The sequence below is a fragment of the Cryptotermes secundus genome, unplaced genomic scaffold (genome assembly GCF_002891405.2).
Source record: "Cryptotermes secundus unplaced genomic scaffold, Csec_1.0 scaffold1149, whole genome shotgun sequence".
Lineage (NCBI taxonomy): Eukaryota > Metazoa > Arthropoda > Insecta > Blattodea > Kalotermitidae > Cryptotermes > Cryptotermes secundus.
Genome location: NW_019736414.1, coordinates 33,592 through 61,404, shown reverse-complemented (window position 1 = coordinate 61,404; position 27,813 = coordinate 33,592). Strand labels below are relative to the sequence as shown.

At 39.2% G+C, this 27,813-nt stretch overlaps 1 long non-coding RNA gene across 3 annotated transcripts; it reads left to right on the top strand.

The window, feature by feature from the left end:
* The first annotated feature begins 998 nt into the window (after positions 1-998).
* On the top strand, positions 999-26,600 carry LOC111869950. 3 transcript variants are annotated; one of them, XR_004513606.1, is made up of 6 exons: positions 999-1,278; positions 2,294-2,448; positions 7,408-7,506; positions 9,228-9,369; positions 9,965-11,710; positions 25,786-26,600. It is a non-coding gene; the product is annotated as an uncharacterized LOC111869950 (long non-coding RNA). The 3 variants fall into 3 exon arrangements; XR_002843766.2 differs by lacking the exon at positions 25,786-26,600 and having other exon boundaries at positions 9,965-12,180; XR_002843768.2 differs by lacking the exons at positions 2,294-2,448; positions 25,786-26,600 and having other exon boundaries at positions 9,965-12,180.
* The last annotated feature ends 1,213 nt before the right edge of the window (positions 26,601-27,813 follow it).

Below are 27,813 nucleotides of genomic sequence, written 5' to 3'. Positions count from 1 at the left end.
ACAGTACCCTGATTGTTTACTCTATGCAGTGTGGAATGTGTATTGTGAGACAGTACACTGATTATTTGCTCTGTGCAGTGTGGAATGTGTATTGTGAGTCGCATCATACATAGATCTGTATTGTCTGTCGAAAGCATCTTCACTGGTACGTCGTACCGATAGTAGGCAACATTACGGTAGAAAGTTGCTGTGTTTCCAACTCGATATCCGGGACAGTGATTTTGGTTCACGACGTACTTTGAAATGCAGTCTAGTGCGGTCTAGTGTCTCCCTACTGGTAACGCAATAAGATACGTCACTATCTGACAATGATACAATGATATACGCCACTACCTGATGGTGACGAAGTAACAAGATACGACACTATCTAGTGATGATGCAGCCTCGAAGATGTTTTAGACACAGTATATCCCATTTTTAATGTATGAATATCAAGGCCATTTAGACACGCAAAATCACACACGAAGAACGTGTTAGGAAATTATCTGTACCTCATTCGAGTAGAGCTTTCTGCTGTTGTTACGTGACATCTCAGTCTCTTGAACCTGTTACAGCCAAATTAACGGTAGCAAGATTGCAATCAGAGCTCCCTTTGCTACCATAAAAATACACTATTGTGTACAGCTTCCATTTCGAGATATCGAATTCGTCGAAATAGTATCGATCGGTGAACTGATGTCCTGCCTCTACTCATAATACACAAAACTAAAAACAGAAGCTTTGTAAGATACATATAATGTGCTGAATGTCGAATTTACAAGTATGTGAATAAAAATTGAAGGTAAATATGCTGAAATTCTATACAATATGGCTCATCACTTCTTCTAATAATATAAATACTAGACACCTATCTCTCTAGGTCCTCTATATCTCCCGGGCGGAGATTTGAATCTCGTACCCTCGTGCCAGTAGGTACCAACCTTATGCCATCTGATCGATAATTTTACTGATCGCTACAGTGGCCTTGCAGATTAGTAAGCTACGAAACAAGGTAACCAGACAGGGTGGTGAGATTAGGGAACTGCTTTTATATTTAATTTAAAATACTGTTGGACTGACAGGTTATTTTGGCTCCTTTGCTTATATGTTAAGGTAGAATATATAAACGCACTAGCATTGCCTTCCAGCATATGATGGCTATTGTGTGAGGTGGAAGACGATCCAATAGGAAGCGATAGGAAGTAATGTTAGCTGGAAAATTGGAAATGGAGGAGTCTTTGTGGTTGTCTGAATTTGCGGCAATAAATATGATAGAAGTTGTGAAAGAAGGTTTTGCAGGTAAGGACGATATGACAATCAGTGTGTGAATTGTTCATGAGAAAAGTTGTATTTGACGACATAATTATGTTAGGGTAAAATATAATGTAGGATGAATATTCCCCACCAAATCACATTATGACGGTCTAGTGTTGACCATGTTGCTGCACAGTTTAACGTAAACCCAAATTAGAACTAAACCAGCCTAATTAATTTGGATTAGTCTGTTAATGTACGTGTGTGTGTGTGTGTGTGTGGGATAGCGAGTAGACACCATGCACTGTATTCTACCTTTGTACAAGCAAAATGAATAATTTGTAAAAAGATAAACTCTGTAGTATATAATAAGTTAAATGCTTTCAATTTATGTATGGTAATTTTAATATTAGTCGGTCACGGTAGCCCACTTGGAAACCGGGATCGTGGGTTCGAATCCCACTCAGGACATGGATGTTTAGTTTGTGTGTGTGCTTTTTTCTGTTTGTGTAGAGGTAGAGGCCTTGCGACTAGCTGATCACCCACCCAAGGAGTCCTACCGAATGTGTAAGATCTAGAAAAAACCAAAGTGAACGGAGAAGTTCATAGAGGTAGGCCTAGGCCCACTGGGGCTGTAGTGCCAAGGGGAAAAAAAAATTAATATTAATTTAGCATATAATTTACCTCATTGGACAGTGGTCTCCTAAAATTTGGCAAGACATAAAGGGAACTATTCCATATATTTTTATGCATATTAATGATGTAGTAAAAGAAAATCTGGGAAAACCAGACCATTTGTGCTGCACCTTTTCTGCCATTCTAACCCATCCTAATAAGCCTTGCCTTCTAATGGCGGGACTAACTTACTAAAGAACTGATATCATGGAAAGAAGGCCCAAAGATGGTAGGAATGATGCTTGAGGCTTCATGAAGCATAATTTAATCTAATTGTCACATGTGAGTGTTACAATTACTCAACCCACTTTGACGCCAAATATCTATGAAGTACACTACAAAACTTCATTTAAAATGTGAACTGACATTCTGCCTTACTTTACAGTAAGAGCTAGTTATCTGAAGTGGCATAACTAAATGAAACCAAAGCAAGACTGAGGGGACAGAACCTGCCTTAGAATGTGATATGGCTTGGAACCTCATGTGCTCTGCACTTCAACCAGCTGTAGAAAATTCAACTTCATTTACATGTTATAAAAAGTAAGTAAAGGTATCCCTGTAACAGGCCTTGGAGGCCCATAGGGTTGTGAGATGTTGAGGTTCCCACATTTTCTAGACAGTCGGCAAGGTTGTCAACCCTATGCGCCGGCCGCCCTTTACTCCCAAGAATATTCCTGGTACTCATTTCTGTTAGAGGCTGAGTTGACCCCAGGGCCGTGGTGTGGCTGGAGGGATTAGGTAAATTGAAAAAATTCAATGACCTCATCGGGATTCGATCCTGTGTCCTTCTGGCTTGTAGCATAATGCCTCAACCAACTACGCTACCACGTGCCCCTTTTTCCATGTTATAACCTTCCAAATTATTTTTGGCATAAGCATGTATATTTCCAAAATGTGCTTCAGTGAAAGTTGCAGAATATAATTTGGGGCCCTTGCCACAATACCCCATTGTACCTGCAGTCAGTTGATGTTTGCCTAGTCAGTATACAAGTTGTAATTGTGTGTGGGTACTGGTGAGAGTACCGATGATGAGTCTTAGAGCATTTAGTCATCTGAGTCAATGAAAACAACAGAAGGCGACATTAAAGATAAGTTTTCCTCAATTTTTGTGCCTCTTTAGTTTCATTATTATTAGTGTAATGGCTGATGTTGAGATTCTGGTCTCATGAATTCCTCTGTACAGGTCTCCCTTCTGTGTAGGTTGTGATACAGATGGCAGTCATAATGCCAATAAATGGCTGAGAAACTCTTTGTATTCAAAGCTTGTTCAGAAAATGCAAGAAATTAAACTACTATAACCAAAGACCATGCAGTGATTAAATTTATCAATATATGCAGTTCATACAAAAAAACAGTAAAACTTCTTATTCTAACATAGATAGAATTTAAATAATATTTGTATTAAAGCATAGGTGGGGCCTTTCTGACCACAGCGTGGTGCATACTCAGGTTGCAGATGGAGGAGACAGCCTCCAGATATGGAGGGTAGCTGCGCATGTACTGAATAGGCTGTCACAAACAGGCAACAAGGGGTGGCCCTCCAGCTTGGGTGTTGGGCATGGGGCTAACAACTCCTCACCATAAAAAATAAGATTGTTATAAAATGTCATGAAGTGTCTGTATTGGTGTGAGACTTGGTCTTTGACATTAAGGGAGGAACATAGACGGGGGGGTGTTTGAGAACAGGGTGCTGAGGAGAATATTTGGACCAAAGAGAGATGAAATGACAGGAGGTTGGAGAAAACTGCATAATGAGGAGCTTCATAACTTCCAGTGTTCTTCAAGTATAATGAGAATGTCAAGGAGGATAAGATGGTAGTGCAGGTAGCATGAATTGGGGCGAAGTGGAATGTATATAACAAATTGGTGGGAAAGCCAGAAGGAAAGACTCTACTAGGAAAACCAGGATGAAATTAATCTTAGAGAGATAGGATGGTGTGTATGTACTGGGTTCATCTGGCTCAGGATAGGGACCAGTGGAGGGATCTTGTGAACACAGTAATGAACCTTCAGGTTCCATAAAATATTGGGAAGTTCATGAGTACCTGCATAACTGGCAGCTTCTCAAGAAGAGCTCAGTTGCATGAAGTTGGTTACCAGAGATGGTGAATAGATCCTTTGAAAATATTTCAGAGTTCAGGTATTTTGTGGAATGACACAAAACAGAAATTAAGAGCAGATTAAATTAAGTATGCTTGCTGCCATTCAGCTCATAGTCTCCACTGGCTATCAAAATGATTAAAATGAGCAAAACTATAATTTTCCTCTTGTTTTGTACGGGTGTGAAACTTGGTCAGTCATTAATGGAAAAACATAGACTGAGGTTGTTTGAAAACAGGGTGCTGAGGAGAATATTTGGACATGAGAGGAAATAATGCAAGGCTGGAGAAAAATTTAAAAATTCATTCATTCATTTTTAATTCATCCTCTAGATACAGTGATATAGGACATGTCACTCCATGTTTTATGCAATTATTGAAATACAATAATGATTATAAATATAAACTTAGTAGAAATATAACCTATTCTATGCATCTGCTTATCAGTAGCTAGTCCTGAGATAGGGACTAGCTCTATCTATTGGACCCAACTGAGTAGGTTTTACCTGAGCACGGGTACAGAATCCAGTCTCTGAAATGTGTTTTCAAAAATAAACAGAACTTTTTTTAGAAAATAGATAGGATGATGGATTATGTCCATGAACATACAACTTTAGATGTTATCAGTATTAGAGAATTCTTCATTGAAATGCTATATGGAATAATAGCAACCCTTAATAAGTAAGTCCTTCAGTTCCTTTTCAAAATGAATGTTGTTGCCAATTTGTTTCATATTGTTAGGCAATGTATTATATAGAAGATACAACCTGCTACTTATGGTTTACTGTTATAAAGTTCTAAATTATGTACATGTCTATGATAATCATCTGTTTTATATATATGTACTTGTTTATTTACAATGCAGTTACACTTTTCTTTTGCATATAAGATTGTTTCTTGAATCTGTAATGAATGTAGTGTTAATATCTTTAGATGCCTAGAACTCTCTCTCTGCATGATTCGAGATGTTTTATCCATGCAGTGTACCTTGCAGCCCTTTTTTATAGGCTAAATATTCGGCTTGGCACTCTGTCCCCATGCAGCGATTTCATATGACAGAAGCAGATCAAACCATAATGCAACACTCTTCTTCCATTTAGATCAAATATTGTAGCAAATCTGTTAATTTTAAAATGTTATGGCTTATCATTCTGTAGGTTCTTTCAGTGTCTACTTCCCAGCTTAGGTTACCATCAGCTATAACCACCGTGAAATTAATATTTTTATTTCAGTTATTCCCCCCTTCTTTATCAGAATTTTTAATTTACTTTCCTGTGTACAGTTTCTTTTTGTCTGGGGGAGAATGTAGTGTGTTTTGATTGGATTTATAAATAAATTCTTAAGCTTCATAATGTATATGAACTGCCTCATATAATTAGGATAATTGAATGAAGGAAAATGGTAAGAGCGGGGCATGTGATGACATGCTTAGAAGAAGCAAAAAATGTGAATGTTTTTTTTTGGCAAAACCTAGAGGAAAGAGACTGTGGAAGACCAAGCATAAATGAGAGGCTAATATTACAATTGAAGAGTACAATCTTCTGGGATTGCCACTTGCTTTCACGCAGGTATCATGCTCGGCATATTCAACCATGAAGATGAAAGCGACATGTTCCTCTTAAACATCGGTTGACTGTCAGTGGACCACATGGCGTTATATCCCAGAAGACAGTAGCGGATAGAGGGTCTCGCGTGGTCAGCACAACAAATCCCCACGGCGTTAATTTAGGCTTTCTAGACCGGACCTCAAATCCTACAATATTAAAATTGTAGTGCAGCTGGGAGGGTGTGGACTTGATTCGTTTGGTTCAGTGAAAACTTTAGGGCATTGTATGAATATTAATTCATTTATAATTTCGAGGAGAGTTGTTAGATGGGAAGCTCAAAAATATCTCCAGTTTTTTAGAATCCAAAATACCCTAAAAATTCATCCTTGAGTGCATTACTAGTGTTACCTACGAATTGAAATCAGCGTTGTGGAAATTGTGGATGTGATGTCATACGATTCCAACCAGTAGCGTTTTGAGCTCTTGTACTGCTGTAGATGAGATTAGTTCATGTCATTTTAAAATGTCAGTTTTGATGGTGTGGTGTTTGTAGCCGTTTATTCACTTTTCCCTTTTAATAAGTGTGTAGTTTAGTTATATTACTGGCAAGGATTGATGTGTAATAGTTACATTGGGTTTTGGAAATAGCTGCACATTTTCCTGTACTGGGTTTTAGAAATAGCTGTACATTTTCCTGTGTTAGAAGACCACATGCTAGATTGTGTTTCGTGTTGCTATGTGGATGATGATTAAGGTTCTTACATGAACGAATATTAAAAGTGCAGCCTTCTGGGGCAATTGCTGTGTGGTCTGATAAGTTACTAAAGTTTTAGAGGACTGTAGAGTATTTCTGCATTTTATTGTACGTACCTTGACAAAAGTCAGATAATACAAATGATGTTGGTTGGAAGCCGGGTTTGGGTTCCTTTATCTTGTTTCTCTGCTAATTGTCATAAGCTCTGAAAGGGTAGGGCAGTTCTGTGATTTTTCCAAATGGCACCCACAGGTGGTGTTCATGTGATATCAGTAGACTAAAATTCAACCTTCCATATATGTCCCTCTCACAATATACAGGGTGGGGCGTATGAACCTTTCCGATTTCAAAAATATGTGGAATAGAAATAAAGAAAGATGCAGGCAAAATTATTTTATTATTTGAAAGGACATAGAATGCAGTTTTATTTTAATGGGGTTTAAAAATAATATCTTCCAAATGGCCACCTCCGTTTTCCATACACTGACAGAGTCTGTTTCTGAAGTTTTCCATGACTCTACGAGTCATATTCCATGGAATAGCGTTGATTTCTTCAGTGATGGCAGCCTTCAGTTCATCGATAGTTCGGGGGCGATGTGTGTACACCTTTGCCTTGAGGTAGCCCCACAGAAAAAAATCGCATGGTGTTCTCATTTGAAGGAGAAAGCTCTAGATCGCATTAAATGGAGGAAATGTTTTGGAAGAGACTGTGGACCTGTCATCTGACAGATTACTGATGAATGAATGAAACTTGGTCACTCACATGAAAGAGAAACATAGGCCTGCCTAACTCAGTCTTAAGTTTTGTTCATTTCATGAACTGGCCCATTGTACTCCCATTGTTTGTGCAGTAGCTGGTGAGCGCAGAATATCTTATCAGTAGTTGATCAGTTACATTGACATTCCTGATAATGTCTGCACGTGGAATTAACCTTGAAGGAAGAATATTGGTTAAATTGTGTGTACAATAAATAATGACATGCCTCAGTAATTACTAGTCAGTTGTATTGCCGGTTTTATTTGTGTTCTTGAGACTGCACAGTAATGCTTCAGCAGTCCACAGGAACTCTATTTAGAACTGTCATTTGTTCTGTTACAGCTTGAAGCATGTCAGTATGGAAGGGTTCGTCAGTGCACACTGGTTGGGAACTGAATCCTGAGTAACTATGCAGGCATGGCTGCAAGATAGCTATTTCAGGTAGGTAAATGGTGTTCTAAATTGTAGGCTGGGCAAAATCATGACATAAAGGTAGGTAACAGATGTTTTGAAAATGTGGCACAGTTCAGATATTTGGGAATGGCTATAACAAAGCAGAACCTGATTCAGGAGGAAATTAAGATGAGATTGACCTCGGGTAATGCTTGCTACCATTCAGTCCAGAACCTTTTGTCTGCTCATCTGCTGTCTAAAAACACAAAAATTAGAATGTACAAAATTATAATTTTGTCTGTGGTTCTGTATGGACGTGAAAATTGGTCTCTAACATTAAGGAAGGCACATAGAATGAGGGTGCCTGAGAATGGTGTTGAGAATATTTGGACTGAAGAGAGATGAAGTGAGAGGAGGTCGGAGAAAACTGCATAATGAGGAGCTTCATAACTTGTATGCTTCTCCAAGTATAATTAGAATGATCAAGTCAAGGAGTGTGAGATGGGCAGGGCATGGGCACGAATGGGGAGAAGAGAAATGCGTATAGGATATTGGTAGGACAGCCAGAAGGAAAGAGACCACTGGGAAGACCAAGGCATAGGTTGGCTCCTCAAGAAGGTCTCAGCTCCGTGAGTGAGTGAGTGAGTGAGTGAGAAGGGTTTTCTAAAATTTGTCATCTCATCATGATTTTGGTTAAAATTGAACAGTAATAATGGAAACTTTAGATGAAAATCTTTGTGCATTTCTGCATGCAGCTTGAACATAACTATTAAAATATTTCGGAGATATTGGGTTTTTGGACTTTATCCATCGTCCCGGTTTTTAAGAAAACTAATAAAAACATGACGTTTCGGAAACTGGATCTGTTTCCATCCTCAGGTGAGGGAAAAACACCTATTCTGTTGGGTCCCTTAGAAAGAGCTAGCCTCAGTCATGTTTTTATTAGTTTTCTTAAAAACTGGGACAATGGATAAAGTCTGAAAACCCAATATCTCTGTGTGTTATACACCATCGTCAGAATCCTATAGTAACTACTTATTAAAATATTTATTGGGGTGAGGAATAAGAATAAGTACATCACATTGCCAAGAGATATTGCTTTCCTTCACAGCATCCTGTGTGATGGGTACCAGGGGCTCTTTCCCCAAAGGTAAATCAGCTAGGGGGTGAAGCTGACCATTCACGTCCACCTAGTGCCAAGGTTTAAGATCCATATCACCCTGCTATGAATACATTTCCTTACTTGTTTGAACATGCTTTTTCCGTGAACTTCATGAGTTAGGTGCTGTGTCATGGTCGAAACAACTGGTAGTTTCATGGACTTTGCATTAGTATCGAGGGAACATAAGTTCAAAATTGTCGCATGAAGAAAGTTTATTAGATAACTCAAATCACGTTTCATTTTAGAAGCTGGAATCATGTGTGAAATGTTTCGTAACCCTTTGGAAGGCACAGCTCAGTTACTTGGGAACTGCCTCCATGAGTGTGGCACATTTCTTTGCCACTACGTGTTTAAGAATTTCTTGCTTCTGTCTTACTGAAGATATTGGCCCCTCATAAATGCTGTGTTATTCTGCCATCTGTTTGCTTTAGAGTGATATAAAAGCAGAAAATTTGGCATACTAAAGCGAGAAACTTGTGGTATTCCTTGTTTTAATCATTTCCTACATCCTTTCTGAACTGTAGTCTCCGACTTCCATCCAGCTGTTCTACAGCATGGAGAATATTTTATGCAAGACTTCACAAAAGCATAATAATCTTTACTACAGGTATTAGCACCATTGGAGATATCTGGAGTTGGTTGAGAAGTCTGTGGGTGCTGCTACATTGAAGCAGTTGCAGGAGCTTGAGGCAGCAAAGGTTTAACCTTTAAAGGATGAGTGTCTGACATATTGACACCCGAATGACTTGGTAAGCAGCTGAGTGTCCAATATATCAGCTGTCCAATATCTTCTTATTGAGGAGCCCTTTTGGCGCCTTGTGTGTGCTTAACGCAAACGAAGCCTGGCATTTTACTCTGCAGGGTTTCAGCAGTTTATATATCATTAGATTTACATCATAGTAGTCACTGGCAGATTCTTACCACCCATCTATAATTTTCTTTGTTCATGTGCATATGATGTAGTTTTATGAATAGTGAAGAAAAAGTGAGGAGAATATAGTGTTGAGTTGGTTGAGGCACTATGCTACAAGCCGGAAGGTCACTGGGTTGATTCCCGATGAGGTGGATTTTTTCAATTTACCTAATCCTTCCAGCCGCACTATGGCCCACTGGTCGACTCAGTCTCTAACAGAAATGAGTACCAGGAATCTTCCTGAGGGGTAAAGGCTGGCAACCTTACCTCCATCTGTGAGCCGATTGTCTAGATAATGTGGGACTCTCAACGTCTTACAACACTTTGGGCTTCCATGGCCTGTTACAGGGATAGATTTACCGTTACTGAATCAAATATTCAGGTGTTCAGTAGAAGATCAGGTTCCACCTTATGCTTCTCTCCTTTCCCAGACTGCAAGTACATTCCATAGAACAGTGATTCGCAATCAGTATGAAAGAACTGTCGAAGCCTGCACGTTGTTTAGTTGATTTAGCATATGTGCAAGATGATGCTGAAGAGCAGTACGCTGACATCACCTTGGAAGGAGAGCTCGAAGATACCAGGCTTCAGGATCCATCACCTGCTGAAGAAGTTTCAGAGTGGTGCTACAAGCTTCCCTCTGATAAGGCAGACATGCACCAGTTTGTGGGAGAACAGAAGGGGCTAAAGAAAACCACTGCTACCAACATTACTGAAAATTCACAACCTCATGATTTCTTCTTGCTGTATTTTTAGACCATCATGGCAGTAATTGTACAAGAGACCAACTGACATATGCAAGAAGATGCATGAGCAAAAAATAAAACCGGTTATTCCACACTCTCGGTAGGTAAGCATAAATGATCTATACACGTTTCTTGCAGCTGTAGTTCAGATGGGTCACAACTACAAGCCCAGTATGGAGCTATACTGGACCAAAAGTGAACTGTATCGCATTCCTTTCTACTCCAGTGTGATGCCACATGATCATTTTCTCATAGTTCTGAAGCATCTGCATTTTGCATACAGTCTGAAAACAATAACACAAGACACAGAAGATCCAAATTATGACATTATGGGATGTCAAGCAAACATTTGACATCCAACAGATGAAGTAATGGTAAAATTCAAAGGGAAAGTCATCTTTTGCCAATACACCCCCCTCCCAAAAAAAAAGATTTGGCATAAAAATTTATAAACTTTATGACAGATTGGGTATACATATGGCATGAGGGTGTACCTGAGAAAACGAATTGTGACTAGCGCAGCTGTTACAGCCACACCTATATATAAGTGCTGGAATTGGTTCAGAAAGTTGGAGTGGTTGAACACAAAATATCCACGGACAATTACTTCACCTCACCGAAACTTCAGTAATCTGCACCACAGGAAAATAAATACATGGAGTACAGTTCATGACAACAGGAAGGAGATGTTGCCTAATTTCAGTCCTGACATCTGCTGCTGAAAAGAAGAGACCCTGTGTCCAGATTGTGGGAAAATCCAAGGGCTGTGTGCTGGAAGGACAGATGAGAAGTTTATTTCGTTTCTGATACGTGCATTCCACCTGCGGAAGGTAACTTCTAGGAAAGCGGGAAAGCTGTGAAGCCTGTGATGAACGAAGACCGTACAACCCGCATGGGTTATGCTGACCTGATTGAACGGATGGCGAACAGCTATAGCATAAGTAAGAAAACCTGGAAGTGGATGAGAACACTCTTCTTCCATTTGTTGGACTTAACCATTCTGAATTCACACATTCTTTACTAGTCTCGTGGGGGAAATATGACCCATCCGAAATTGAGGGAGCAGCTAGTTGGGAATTGCTATGTTTTTTCCCATGAAGAGAATACCGAAATCTGTGGTGTGCCAGGGGTTCAGCCGAGCAGTTTGGAGACTCAGATAGGCCGACCTGACGTAAAACATTCTCTGCACTGGCCAGCCAAATTGAAAGAGCATTGTTGTTGTGTGTTCCAAATGAAGAAACAAAGCAAAGAAACGGTCTACTACTGCAAGAAGTGTGACTGGTCTCTGTGTTGTCCCATGCTTCGAGTGGTGACATACATACACCCAACTGTGACCGACTGTACTCGAATTCTATAGAGTTTTGGAATATGGGCTGGAACCGCGCATGTGGCTCATGCAGACATCAGAGGATGACACAATCATATTTTCATGTAAGTATTCATTCATAAATTTTCTATAGGTACTTCATTTACAGAAGAGCATTTATTTTGGCACAGATAAACATAACAGAATTCAGACACAGAATGCTAAAGCATTTCAGAAGTTTAAGGAATTCATTCCTCTTATTATATATTTGTTTTTTCTGGTCTGGAGCAATTGTTATTTCAAACTAGCACTTTAAATTCTGTCTGAGTGCCAGACTAGGGTTTACATGCTCCATGCTTATGGAGTTAAGGAATTTCACACACTGAATATTATGATTCCAGATATTTTGTTTAATTATGTAACCATTATAAAAGTTAAACAAATGCAAGTAATATTGAAATCCATGCAGCCAAATGTGAGGTGAACTGTTTTCCTTGCCTGCAAAAAGCTGAACTCACAGATGTAAGAGTTTGTGATGATGGTATATTAATACAGTTACTCTTGGTTGAGGCACTGTGCTACAAGCCGGAAGGTCGCAGGTTCAATTCCCGATGAGGTCATTGGATTTTTTTCAATTGACCTAATCCTTCCAGCCACACTATGGCCCTGGGGTCGACTCAGCCTCTAACAGAAATGAGTACCAGGAATTAATTAAATAATTTTCCTGGGGAGTAAAGGGCCACCAGCACATAAGGCTGACAACCTTACCGCCATCTTTGAGCAGATTGTCTAGAAAATGTGGGACCCTCAACGTCTCACAACCGTATGGGCCTTCATGGCCTGGTACAGGGATAGCTTTACTTTACTTTTACTGGGCATCCCTGCTTGTCCAATGACAGTTTCCACATAGAATGTGTTCTTTGTGATATGTAATCATTGCATGACCTTGCAAGGTAGAATACACATTTTTAAAAATTTCCAGGTTTTTGCCATCTTTAGGTTTTGAGTAAAATATGATGAATATTTATTTTGGACACTCCAAAACTTGAAGCTTCGAAATGTGCTTTCGTCGTAGTAATTATGCAATCCCAGAAATGGTAATTAAAATTTTTGAACTAAATTGTGTAACTTTCAGCTGAAGAAAATGGCTGACCTGGATGAATATATTATTGAACCATTTGGACCTTATAACTATCAGTATTCTTTTCTATAATTATTGTTGTGACATTATCTGTACTTATTTTCTTATTCAGTAATACATACATATATGAAACTTCCATTCTGTATTCTTGTCCTTCACCTGAAATTGACAGTTCCGGACATGAAATCAGATCCTGTGTTTATAATTTTCATTGGATGCATCCTGTTGTGTTAAATATATAAATTTCTTTATTAAACTCTGTCACAACACAACAACAAAACAGTTGGGGTTTAACAGGATTTTGCTATATGTTTCGGCTTTTTAGAAGCCATCATCAGGCAAGTACACAGTGTACACAGTGCAAAGTGCCGGATGAATCTACTGTGCGCAAAAATTACGTGAAGCAGTGTTACGATCTTACAATTGAAAGCATTAGAGATAAGATTCAAGATAATTTTGTGTGGGTATCAATCGACGAAACACAAGATTGTGAGGGACAGTTTATTACAAATTGTATAGTTGGATCCCTTAATAAGAATGAACCCTCTATCCCATATCTTCTTGCGGTAGAGCAATTTGAAACCACAAATAGCTCTGCTGTTTCCGAATTTTTTATCAATTCCATGAATTTACTATGGCCGAATGGCATTCAGTATGAGCGCATATTGCTCTGTGTGACTGATGACGCAAGTTATATGATGAAAGCCGGTACTGTTCTTAAAGTTATATTTCCAAATATGACACATTTGTCTTGCCTTGCCCATGGGTTGAACCGAGTTGCAGAAACAATTCGTGCAAATTTTCCACTTGTTGACAAGTTGGTGTCTTCTGTGAAGAAGGTATTTGTTAAAGCGCCATACAGAAAAGAAGCCTTTAAAGCAGTAGCACCGAGCGTTCCACTTCCGCCAGAACCAATTTTAACGCGCTGGGGCACGTGGCTGTGTGCAGCGAGTTATTATACCGAACATTTAGAAACAGGAATGTCGTGAATACATTTGATCCCAAAAGTGCAGCGTCAATTCAAATTGTCCAAGATGTACTAAAAAACACAGAACTAGAAACTAATCTTTCCTATATATCTGCTCACTTCTCTCAATTTCCATCTGCCATTTCCTCACTGGAGGCAAGCAATAGCAATACTACTTTGTATCAGTCGTTAAGTGTGTTCAAAACCACTGTTTCCAAATTGAATTCAGTTACTGGAAGAGTTGGTGAAGTAGTGAAGAAAAAAGTACACAGCATTCTTTAAAAGAATCCAAGATATGGACAAATTTGTGAAATTGAAGAAATTTTAGCTGGTAAACGTACTGAACTGCCAAGCAGAAAATCACTAAGAGTGGAGCAAATAGCAGCTTTTGTACATGTGCCCGTAAGTTCCTGTGAGATGGAAAGAAGTTTTTCGCCCTATAAGGACATCTTACAAGACAATAGGAGGCGACTAACTATGGAAAACCTAAAACATTTAGTAATTGTGAACTGCAACAGAAGAGAAGTTGAAAGTTTGGAGAGCTAAATGTGAGTACAATTGATTCTTTAAATATGTAATAAAATATGTTGGCTTTGTTGCATGATTTGTATTTAAGTTTAGCTTTTTATTGCAAGTGAATCATTCAGTGATTACATAAAATGAACTTAAATATTGATTTGTTGGTCTTAAATTAATGTAAAATAATTTTAATATTTAGTATACATTTTTGTATGCATATTTTGGAAGTTTTTCATGCATAAATGCATACATATTTAAGGTATTATTAGGGCATAAAAATCCGGTCCCTGATCATAATATAATAATATAAAACATAAAATACAATGAAAGATAAGTTACACAATAAAAATATAATTAAGAACTATACATATAATTATATGTATAGTTCTTAATTATATTTTTAATAGGACCTATTATAATAGGTCCTATTAAGGTAGGTTGTTGCAATCGTAATGTTATGACAGTGTTTTTGTGGACATATGGCGACAGTTTTCTTGCTTGTATACATGTATGACGTGGTAATAATGCTTGAAGGCCCATTGGTATGCATGCAGTATTATCTAATTGTGATAGTATTTAACAGGTATCTCTATTTACTTGTATTATGTCCAGTCTGGTAGGAAGGTAGACTGCTGGCGAAACATGTAGCAAAATACTGTTAAACATCAACTGTTTTGTTGTTGTGTTGTGATGGATTTTAATAGAGATTTACTGTATTTATAATTGTAATGATGTTTTTATTACTTGTCAGAAATGCTGAGGCAGGGGTTACTTCATACATAAAATGACAGGACCTGTTGTGGTCATGTGAAATGCAGGCCTTCCAAAGAAAATCACATTTAATTGCTTTGTCAGATTAGTGGCAGATTTTAAAGACTGGCATGATACTTTTACTGTGTTTCTGTTAAATCATGATGCTTGTTTGTAATGTGGTAATGTGAGTTGTTTCTCACGGTGGAATGTGACACTATTTAGTTTAGGAGGAACCTGCTGCCTACATCATCAACGTATATTTCCTCTTTCTCCCCTCTTTCATCCATTCTTTCCTTTCTCTTACACATCTTCTGTCCTGCCAACCCTTGGGAAAACAGCCATTTTTTGGGAATTGTTTCCCACCGGCTTGTTCTTATCATTGGTCCCAACTGCCTCTTCTTCATACAATGTACTGGCTTCCTCACTACACTCAGTTCTTCGAGTTTGAAATGGAGGCAGGGAGTTTCTCCAAAATGTTGTCACCTCTCTGCCAAAACATATGCTGTCACATTCTAGAAGACTGTAAATTCGATAATAGTGAGTTCCGATTTAGAATTCATATGAAGTTATAGCTAGAAACAAATATATTTTGTCTCTAGGGACAACTAGAACTTCAACTTTTGCCGGAATAGGAGTGTATAGTAATGTTATCGTAATACATCCTCTGGTACTGTTTAGTTCATGATGTTTTGTGTCACTGACACGCTGGTCAGGGACACAGCAGCACTTACTTGTGCAGTGGCCCTGTGGAAAAATATGGAAGGAACCTCTTGCTATGGCATTTCACAGGCCAGTAAATACTGTAATGTTACATTAGTGCATTTTATATATTAGCATTTGGTAACAGAGCTCTTACATCTTTGAACTGCTGTGGTTTTCAAATTCTGGGTTTTGAGGTACATTTGAATGCCAGAAATATATGTTGAAAGTTATGATGTAATAACAACATAAATTGAAATTGACAGGTTGCAGACAGCTGTAGTGTCTCTTATTGTCATAATTTAATTTGATATTTTAGTATATTTCTCATAAAGTTTATTCAGGCCATCCATAAGTAAATATATTTTACCCAGTTTGGAAATATTACTTGGGTTAGTTTGCAGTTGTATATAAAAAACTAAAATGCAGTATAAAATATTTATTTGAATTTCACATAATATTTTCAAATATTTAATTTAATATTAAGTTGAAGGTGTGTTATTGAACTGACACATATAGTAGACATTTCCCATCATCTCGTTTTGATTACAGGAGGGCGAGGTTTACGAAGTTGGCTCTGCTCATATAATTTTGTAAAAATATGAAACCTCTTCTGTCTGTGAAATATGGTTGATCTCTGTCCCCAGTCTAGGGAGCACAGCCATGTTCTGAAATCTGTGTTTCTTTAGCTGAGATAGCTGCTTGGAAGATGCCCATTGTGTATCTAATATTTTGTGTATGGTATAACCGTCCCTCAACTGATGGCCGTTACCTAGTTTCGCCAAGTGTTTTTTTTGGCTACTTAATGTAACTAGGGCCACCTTTGTTGCGGCGATCCTCACATCTTACTGCTGCTACCTCCATCACCGCGGCTCCCTCCAGCTCTATCCTTGTTAGGATTCTGGTCACCTTCCGCAAGCTCTTTGTGGAACGAGTAGATTAACTTGGGAGGCAGGAAGTGAAATTTGGGTGCCAGTAAGCGTACTTCAGTAACTTACAGCTGAAGGATAACCGGCAGCTGAGTCTGGAGTCCATCCGGCTTTCTCAGGCAGAGATGGACTCCGTCTTTGGGCATATTGAGCCTCGCTTCACTAGGATGGGAAGAAGATGGTGTTCACAAATTTCATGAACACTTCAACTACACCACTACATTTAATTATTTCTTTATTGAGCTTATAATCTTGACAGCGTTTAGCAAATCGTGGATGTCGAGACACGTTTCGCATCCATATCACTCTGAATCTCAGAGATGACTCCTTTGGGGAATGGGCTCTCTGAAGTAACAAACTCTCTGATCCCAAACTTCCACAAGGAAGCTCCTCCCTGAAACTTGCCCTATTGGCCCAGTTCAGATTCTGGGAGTTCTTCAGAAATTTGCATTTACCAATAAAAATTACTTTAGTTCTTAATTATTTAACTGCCTCTTTGGTAGCTTGGTGATAAATTCCTCTTGGTAGCATTGGTGTTTGAACCCCCTACCACTTGAGTGATCGATAGCAATAACGGTCAAACCTTCCTTTTCTCAAAGGAGTATTGTTCTAGTTTGACAGCATTATTCAGGAAGTGTAGCGAATGCTACATCCTGTCCGTCCATCAAGGATGAACCCCTGTCACTTTTGAATATAGCGTAGCGAATGTCACATCCTGTCCACTTCTTAACACAAAATTGGGACTAAATGCTACCTTGCAGTCGAATGCTCTACCACTTGCTGTAGTAATTCCTAGTCGTGAGTTGGACTTACAAGCCCTTTCCACTGCCAACTCATCCTGATGTCATCTTTGCCTGTATAGGCAGATCGAAATTCATCCTGATTCCATTGTTGTGTGTTGCCATGTTCCAAAATTGTTTTGTGGTTGATAATCCAATTTGCCAGAATATTCTGATACTGTCCAAAATCGTAGCCACACCACATATGATGTTGCAACAGTTCCACACCTATACCTTCTTTTCTTACTCGGTAGGTGCTAATCATCGAGCTAATTACCAGCCATTTATCTTGCTGGCTTCCACTTCCCATCGAGACCTCATACTCAGCATAGTGCTTGAGCCTATTGAAAGGACACTCCTCCCAAAGGTCTCTTTGCTGTACGATGCTTTGTGCAAGCAAGCCATCCGAACTTTCATGGAAACTAGCTCCTAGCTTGATATGTTTCTCAAGAATCCGTACTTTATCTGCAATTTGCGCAAATAGCGCTTGGCTCATCTGGAACTGTCCTATATCGACAGGGAAGTCATCAATTGTAATACCAGACCCCTGAATTGCAGCTAACTACTCAGAGGTAAGTGTTGTTGCCTGCGCCCATCCAAGCAAATTGGCTGTGTTTAGTCCACACGCTGCTTCTATGGGTCTCAGTTGTATTGGTAAGTCCCAGTCAACTTGAGCTCGATTTAGTGTCTTCAGCAAATCTGCTCGAATACTACATCCTAGTACAATTGGAGCCGTCATTGCCTCGTACATCCAGTGGTTATGTTCAGAGATTTATCCAAAATGGCCTTCATCAGGCCAGGCGGGTAACTCAAAAGTATACTTCCCTGTGACGTCAGTGAGGTCGCCAAGCGAACAAAGATACTCCTCAGTGCAGGAGGGAACAGGAAAAATAGCTGACCTAATTGAGTCAGCGAGCCTTTTCTCAGCATGGGTAGTCCGTCTTCTGTGCCTTAGCACCGCGATGCACCGGGCATACAAGTGCTCAACGCAATAGTACATCCAAATGGATCATGAAATGAAATTCGTAAATGTTCGGTCTGCTGAACTGATGAAATCATATTCCCTATCTACCAATGGTATGAACCCTTCAGTTGTAGTGAAGGTGTTTTCTCCTTGCTAAGGGGTAAGGCCTGTAAAGCCATGATCGTCGAAGTCCATCCACATGGGATCATTTCTGAGGGAAGAGTCAACAGATATTTGGGAGTGGGTTTGGCTCCCTCTGACACCTTTGGTAAAGGTGGTGTAATCTGGAAAGACTCTGATTTTGGGTTATTGCGATTCTTTGGTTTCCCTCGTCCTCCTCTGAAAGAGAAGGATTTGCGAAAAACTCCTTTTCCATCTCAACTGCGAGAGTCAGAAGATGCTTCCTCATTGCATTCTGATTGTTTATCTGACATCGTGCCAACTAGGCAATTCAACCAATATTCTTCAAAGAAAAATTTGGGGTACTGTTATGGTTCTGTCTGTTGCTTGCTGACACTGTCAAGACAAATCAAAACCCTTTTCTTAAATATAACTTATACTTAACTTTCATAATTAAGTTAATTTATAATACCTTAACTAATGAACGGTTACAATAGTGACCCTCTCATGTAGGCACTTTTCTGTTTTGTGTGTATATTAACCTTAGTTTGACCGCCTCTGTTCTCTAGTGGTGAAAGTTGCTGGCTACAGATCTCAGGGTCCCGGGTTCGATTCTCGGCACTACCGGATTTTCGGTGAGTGGGGAACGGGGTCCACTCAACCTCGTGAGGATAATACGAGCTACTTGAATGGAAAAGTAGCATTTCCAGTCTAGGGAACCGAAATTAACGGCCATGGGGATTTGTTGTGCTGACCATGTGACACCCTCTATCTGCTGAAGTTGGCACTACCTTCGCCGACAAGCAGCAGTCCCTCGGTCGGTATAGTTCACTTGCAGACTAAAGCCACAGACTAGCATTTATAATTTTCATTTCATGCATCCAGTTGTGTTATTACTTACAATTCTTTATTGGAGTCCGTCGTAACACAACGTAATGGTCAAGGTTAAATTTTGTTTATATTATATATTTATTAGCAATCAGAATTAAATACATTCTTTAAGCTAATTTGCTAATTTAAACACCATCCTCGTGTGCTTATTGTGTCGATGAGGGCTCCTCCAATGAGAGATCCTCTTCAACCATCAAGTAGAACTGCTGGCCATAATTTCTTTAACCTTCTTCGTTGTTGTTCCAGTAGGGGCTGCAGTAATGTATTGCTATGGTGTCCTAGTTTATCATGATGTTTTATGCTTTTTTCTTGGATGACTTCTTTGATGAATGGTACATTGAGATCGTCATGTAGGGTCTGATTAGTCACATACCAAGGTGCATTTGTGATTATCCGCAGTATTTTGGACTGCCTTCATGATGAGTTATTAGGGGCAATTATAAACATTTAGTGAGAGAGGGTGATTTTCACACTTTCCTATCCTTTGCCCCAAAGCTGGCAATGATTTCCCCATAAATATCCACTGTCAAAAGAGTTTTGCAAGCAGCATTCAGATTTACTTTCGTTTTATCACATGGTCACGCCTAGTGAANGAAACTAGTGAAATGCTACATTTGGAGCATAGCTCTGTATGGGGCTGAAACATGGACACTTAGGGCAGTAGATCAGAAACATCTGGAAAGTTTCGAAATGTGGTGTTGGAGAAGGATGGAGAAGATCAGTTGGACCGATTATGTGAGAAATGAAGAAGTGTTAATTAGAGTCAGTGAGCAGAGGAATATCCTACACGAATAAGAAAATGGAAGGCTAATTGGATTGGTCATGTTTTACACAGAAACTGCCTTCTAAAAGAAGTTATTGAAGGAAAGATAGAGGGCCAGATAGAAGTGACAAGAAGACGTAAGAAGATGCTGGATGACCTTGGGGACAGAAGAGGATATTCTCATTTGAAGGAGAAAGCTCTAGATCACATTGAGTGGAGCAATTGTTTTGGAAGAGACTGTGGACCTGTCATATGACAGATTACTGATGATGATGATTATCACATGTTGAGAATTACATCTCTGTTCCTTACATTCACTGATGTCTCTTCCACTAGTTGCTTGCTTATAGGAACAACAGTTGCCAGTTTTATATTTTAACTCGTTTGTGTGCATGTTGTTGTCATGTCATTCATTCTTGTAGCCAGGGGGGGTGAGGCTGGAAATAAAAATGATAGAACAGAGTTAACTTGCATGACTCAGAATATTAAAATTTAAAATGTTTTAAAGTATTTTGTAAAATCATGATGTAATTTGATAACATAGCTTGGGGGGAGTGGGGATGTATGTGTGATTGATGTATCATATACAGAACATATGCATGCAGAAATGACCATGAAAATAAATGCAGTAGATTCTGTGAAAATGATGGTACCTGTCTACCGAAGTACATGTCATCACATGCCACGAGACGCTACTGTTATGGTTCTGTCTGTTGCTTGCTGACACTGTCAAGACAAATCAAAACCCTTTTCTTTGCAGTCTCAGATGTAAGGTCTCTGGTACCTTTGAATTTTGTAGTTTTATAAATGTTGGAAGTGTGACAATTTGATTCCAGGCCTTGACAGTTTTAATCATAGGAAAAAGTAGTCATTACTGAGAAGAGCAAATGAGTGTGTTTACAGAAATGTCCTTAATTTGACTGGACCATGTAAAAAACGGGGGTGTGCAGGAGCTGATTACACATCAGTTCACGTGAACCAGTACTTAAAAATTAAAAAATATGAAAAAATAATCAACACATTCAGGGGTACAAGTTGAATGTTAAAGAGAAACTGTTTTCTCAATTTTGGGAAATAAGCCAATAGAAAACTGACAATTAATAGTTTGATGAGAGAATCATTAAGGTAATTAACTTTGACAGTACACCCCTGTAAATAAGCTGAGTGAACAGTGTATATAACAGAGCTATGAACTGCCACCAAGACATGGCTGTGTATATGATGAAACAACCCTGGCTGAAACTTCAAAAGGTAAGAAAAGAGTTAATGGAGAAGATCAGATCAAGAGGGCTTTCTGACACATGGTGTTCTTACAGTTTATGGCCTCTTTTATTGATTTAGTCATAGAATAATTTTAGGGTCACAGTTTGAAGTGTCACCATATGCACGGGTGAGGTTCTTAACCTTAGTAGAAGATTGAGAGAGATGTTCAAGTGGCTTTGTCTGGTATGGGGGGAAGACACAGGTTCTCATTGGACATGGGGGTGGATCCATCCCTGGTGGATATGGTGGTGAAGAGGATCTCTCCCCCTGCGAAGAATTGAGTGCCGTTTGAAATTTGTTGTGAATTCTTATGTTTTCGAGGTAGTGGCTAAGTAAAGCAAAAATTTCATAGGCTAGGAATATTTCTTGGTTAGAATTACAGTGATACCTTGATTTTGTGCTTTCGAAGGACCGCCTAAAATGAATAAATATTGGGCAAGGCGTAAAATCAGAGAAATGAAAGTGGATACAACATAAATTAAAATTTGTTGGCTTTATGTTGGAAAGTATACATGTTTGAACACAATAACAATGTGAATGTAGTTACAGTAACCTAGATGCCAGCCAGACCAAGTAATTTCTTTATTCTTTTGGTATTTCTGCAGAATTGCAGATATTGTCTATATGTACCAATAGGAAGTCTGCCTATTTATGATGAGTCTGGAAGTTTTATGATGCAGAACAGTTGGTCAAGAATAGGCCTGCCTGCCAGCAGTATTTCAAGCTGTAGAGATTCACAACTAGTGAATGGTTGAATTCTTGTAATACTCCATTTCTTCATCAATGGCGGTTCTTGTATTGCTTTGAATCAGTGCACATTGTTTTCCTACTTGAAACCAGTTCTCGAGACAACTGCTTTGTTGACAATGTACACAAGCAAATGAGTGTTGATCGTCAAATATGTAACATTANTCCATTTCTTCATCAATGGCGGTTCTTGTATTGCTTTGAATCAGTGTTCATTGTTTATTACAAGAGAAAATATTTGAATTTCAGTACATGGCCTAATGGGACTTGTAAGCACTGAAGAAACTGAAAAAGTGAACAGTGGCTATATGTAGGTTGTTCAGTGAATTAGTACTGAAGGCAGGTGGTGGAAGAAATGTAATATGGATGTGACCATATGCATTTGAATCAGTGCTCTTAGATGGAATTGTGGTGCAGCATAATGGACACATGATAGTGGAGGGATAGTGCTAATAGAAAATGATGACACATCTCATGAGGAGGTTTGTCATGTGATCATGTGACAGTCTGTCTGCAACTGCAAGAAATATATGGCACTGATGTTATGGAGTTTGCAAGCTAATGTGTAGCACAGCATTAGACAGACAGCATTGTGGTGTGTGGAGGTACTAATGCCAGAGGACAGGTGGATGACTATCAGGATGTTGCAAGGGCAAACATCTTCATAGGTACCACACACATCACCCATGAAGTGCTAGAAATTCACAACCTGGATGGGTTCCAAAGTGATTAAGCACACTGCAGAATGGGACTTGGTCTCACATATGTACAGTGGTGCTTGAAGCACGTTTCTGTACAGGGAGTCTTAAGAGACTTGCTTTCCACATCCCAAATGATTGAGATGTGACCTGGAGGATAGGAACAGTTAAATGTGGACTGCTGTGTGGAGCTGACATGGATTGCTGGCGGGTAGAATTGTTCGTTCAGATGGCCAATTAATACTCTTAAATTAATTAAATTTGCAGTACCAGTTGGTTATATACATGCTCTTTGCAGTGTGGGGGTGGAACATTTTGCTTGTTCCTGTGGCAAATGTGTAGCCTTTCTGGAACATGGATATTTTTCTGTGATCAGGATGGAAGTCAAAAGCATATAGACAGTCTCATTTACACTCACACTTTGGGTAAGTGGTTGAGACTGTATTATGAGAATGTCCCTTGCATCGCCTACTGGCTGGATAAATCAACGTAATGCATTGACAGCAGAGTAGAACACAAGAAGATTCTGTTAGGGTCATTCCCTGATACAGTGGGAGCATTTGACATAGTGTTTGGCTTCCAGAAGACATGATTTGAACGCACTGAATGTAGATGCATCAGCTTCATGCTATATGACAGAGTTACAGGAGTCTCACTTTTGGGAGGTATGTTGGGCCTCCATATACAAGGGGGAGGTTTTTTCATTCCTGCTGTGGAGCCCCTGAGGTACAATATGAGGATGGTACTGCTGCCCTAGTAAATTGGAAATTGTTTCAGAAGTTTTCCAGATATATCTAAGAGACATGCAAGACTGTTGTGGCAGGCTTTGTCAGCTGAGGTCATGTAGAGTAGTGTCACATACCAAAGCAAGATTTGAAATGGTCATGGATGCAGCTCACTTTGATAAAAAATTACAACTGTCAGCTGAAGGTGATTGCAATGATATTGAATGAATTGATGGAAACTACAGTTGGACAAGTAACAAAAAAGCCTGCATGGCCTTCTAGACCTGTAGAGGCACTCTGAGTTGTACTGGATCTATGCTATGGCAGTAAGACCGATTGCTGTTTATTTTATAACCTTTTGATGTCAAGGGTTACACTGCAGACTAGCAGAGTGGATCTTTGTAAATTACGCAGGATATTACCTATTTAGATATAATTGAAACTCAGTACGACTCCAGTAGCTGCAGTTGAAACACCGCTGTGGCTCCCTGTATATCTTCTGTTTGAAGTAGAGGTTTTTGCCGGAATGCATAGACTTACCTCTACTGAACTAGGAAAGATTTATCTTAATGTGATAATTTTCTGTGTTTCATTCTGTGGACCTATTAGAGAACATCAGAGTATAAGAAATTGAGACCTAGTCGGTATATCGATCAATTTAGAACGAGAACAGTCTTGCAAGTGCACTACAAGGGTTCAGCTGAAGTATGTGGACACACTGCCATCCTCTGAACTTGTCAACTTGCTGGTGAAAGAGGGCTCTGAATTTCATTTGTAGGGCTTGACCCATCCTATGGCATCTCTGGTATACCTATCAACAACTGTTGGATACACTTGGAATATTGGGAATCTGTAACTGGACAGAGCCATGTAAATCCTCTGTGACAAAACTGTTGGTTAAAAGATGGGCTATATACATAGGTTTTAATTTGTAACCTACATAATAGATGTCAGAAGTAATGAAATGGCAGTGTATGTTGTACTAGTCAATTTGGAACCCAAGTGACTATCATAAGTTCCCAGTGAAGAGACTTTCAGTTTGTTGAATGTGTAAGAATACTGACGGACCCACAGTAGACAATAACTGGAGTAGCTTGGCACTTGTCCCATTCTATCATGTTGTTACTGTAACTGGGTCTTGTTGGTCTTATTTGTGGCTAATGGAAGGGGAAGAAAAGGGTGAAAGAAACTGTAAAATGCCAGTGGTGCAGAGAATCGTTATTGAGCTTTTGATTGCTATTGATCGTTCTAGCAGTAGATCCAGTTGTAAACGAGAGCACTGCAATTAGACAGTTCATACAGGAGGCCATTGTTGCTGTAAGAACACATTCAGTAGTGTACATACCAACTGGATTACAATAATGATAAAATTTAAAGCCCACGGTAGTCATACTGACTTCTGAAATGTTATATACGGTTCGGGCTTCTAGTTTTCAGTCATGTTTGCAAATGGAGGTGTGCCATAATGGTGTTTGTCATTTGTTTTCCCCTTTTTCCAGTTTCTTATTTTTCTCCATTGTATTTTCAATTCTTTCCTCACCTGTCAATTGCTTAGGTTTCTAATTTTGCTATTTTCAGCCCTTTTAATTTTATATCCTTGTCCCCTCCCCCCAACAATGTTGGTCATTCTTTCCAATTTTTTTTTTTTGGCATTGTTGCATGTTTGTAAGATGAGTGTATAATCGGAGGTGTTTTTAAGTTTGTAGGTTTGTTGTAAAATTGAATCTGTATTATTTAATGTCACATGAATTTTTTGAAGTTGTGTGAAATAAATCTAATTGCAGTAGGTAAAGTTGCCAAGAGATGACGTTAAATGGATAGGCGTGGCTCTTGGCAATTTTGTGTGGTATAAGAACGATGTGGTGTTTTCTGGGGCTATAAATTGTACGTGAAGGTCGGAAATAATAGCACATGAAAATTAACTAGCAAGGCAAGAAGTAGAATTGCAATTACAATTTGTAGTTGTAGGAATCTCCAACAAATGGGGAAACAGCATTAGTTGGGTACATTTTGATGCCATCTGTTGGTGATTTTCACAGTTCTGGTTTCAGCAATGGAGTAAATATTTTTGTGACAGCGTTTTTGAGTGAATGCTCACCCCATCCTTTTGGAAGTTGTACTAATGTAGGCACGCTAATACTACCATCTATTAACAACCCTGAGAACGACAAGTTGTGCATACGGCAATGGATAAATGAAAAAGTTTGCCACGGTAATAATTTTTTTTTGTCTTGGATTACAGGTATAGAAGAAACTGAATGCTTCGCCCATCTGTCGACGACATTTAGAACTAATGCGGAAATTGCTGCGGCGCTAGTAATTGTGGTAGCAGCTTCAGTGCCATCTGTCTGAAAATAGTTTTTACTAATTGTGTGATTGACCCGTCAAGTTTTGGAACTACGAATTGTGGGCGTAGCAGAAATTTTCTTTAAAATATATTTCAGTGCCATGTGTTAGCGGTCCTAGTTACACCGTACATTTTACACTAGGCTTGCTTCTGCCATCTACCAACCAATCTGTGAACTCTTATTCATTTTATTTTAATTTATTCTCTTGGACTTGAACTGCCGAACGCTGCCGAAGTCTGGCTTGCTGGTCCGTCGTCTTATCCACTAGACCACGAAGCTCTTATGTTACTATATAAATTCAGAACTTCCTGATATATTGTGGCTCATCGGAAATTTGACACAAATATTTCAAATGCAGGGGCCTTACTATCGGGAGCCTAAACAGCGCGGCTCAGGAGGTTGCCGTTCGTTTCTCAGCCACTGGACCACGAAACGGTTACACAAGCCAGTGTCTCTGGGTTTCGAATACCTCCTTTGACATCCTAAGACCTACCACTTTCATTCTCAATCCCTTCCATCATAAGTACCAGCGCCATAACAGTATTCAATTCTATAGGGGCGGCGTATAATTAAAAAAAACGAATGCCGAAACATTTCCAGTCCATATTTTGGCAGCTCTGTATTTACATAAATGACGTCACATCCTTAACTGCCAACATAACTAACAATAGGACTAAAAGTATTACACAGAATTTTTTTTTTTTTGGGGGGGAGGGGCTTTTTCCATCATCCGGTACTCTAAAATTAAACCTACGACGTTTCGGAAACTGAATCAGTTTGTCCTAGTGTACCGGGCGGTGGAAAAAGTCCAAAAACCCAGTAATTGTGTGTTATACACCATCTACTAAAAATATTTTGTTACATAAGCTCAGGCTTTGAGAGACACTGATGCCATGAAAACTAGCTGTAAATACAGTACCACAATAAAATGTATGGAAACAGAATTATACATATATTTTTTAATTTACCCACAGCACAAAATCTTGAATTCAATCCTACTAAGACAGCGGCACTTGTGATGGAGCAATATAATTTCATCAGTATGGGTGAAAGGGTTGTTGGATTTCCCCCTGTACTGTTTGGACCAGGTTCATTTCCAGTGGTGGGATTTGGTACTAGGCTTCAGTTTTAGCTAAATTATTGTGGGTGCATACCTTAACTCAAGGGGTTGGGGGGAGAGGGAACCAGTGCACAAGGCTTTTTTCTTAGAAACTCTTAGAAAACAAAGAGGGGATAATTTTGGGATGAGTGAGGTAAAAATGATGTGGCAATTTATAGCAATTGGTCAAACTGCTGAAGAGATACATTACCATCTTACAGAACAGCATTCTGCACCTGGAACTGCTGTGGCAAACATGATGTGTGCTGACTCACCTCGCCATGTGCACCACTCAACAATTTCACCTGGTCCATCTTCAATGTCCATTCTGCTCTTTACATTCCCATTCTTTGCAACCGCATATCCTTTTGGAATTATGCTGCTGCTGGTGCTGCTGTACTTACATGTTATATCTGTATCTGCTGACACTACTGTATATAATTTCGTTCTCGGGGTGGGGCTTTGTTAAAATGTAATTTTTAGTACATACCATCAAATAACATAAAATAATATTTATGTACTCAGTCTCACAACATGTTTTAACACTCAAAAGTTTCCACAAGATTATACACTGATCCTAAAAACTTGCACTACAATCAGTATAGATCTAGTACTTAGAGGTGGCAGCCCTCTGGCACGGGGTAGGAGAAGTATTGGTAGTGGCGGTGAGAGCTCCAGCATGCTGACAAGTGTGGCGGGGAATGCTGTACAGGCGTTCTCAAAAGGAAAGAACTTCTTACCTCATTGTGTTCACACATCCGATGTTAAGTTTTAGTGCCGAATGGCAGAGTATTATGCACTATACACTATTATACACTTTTCA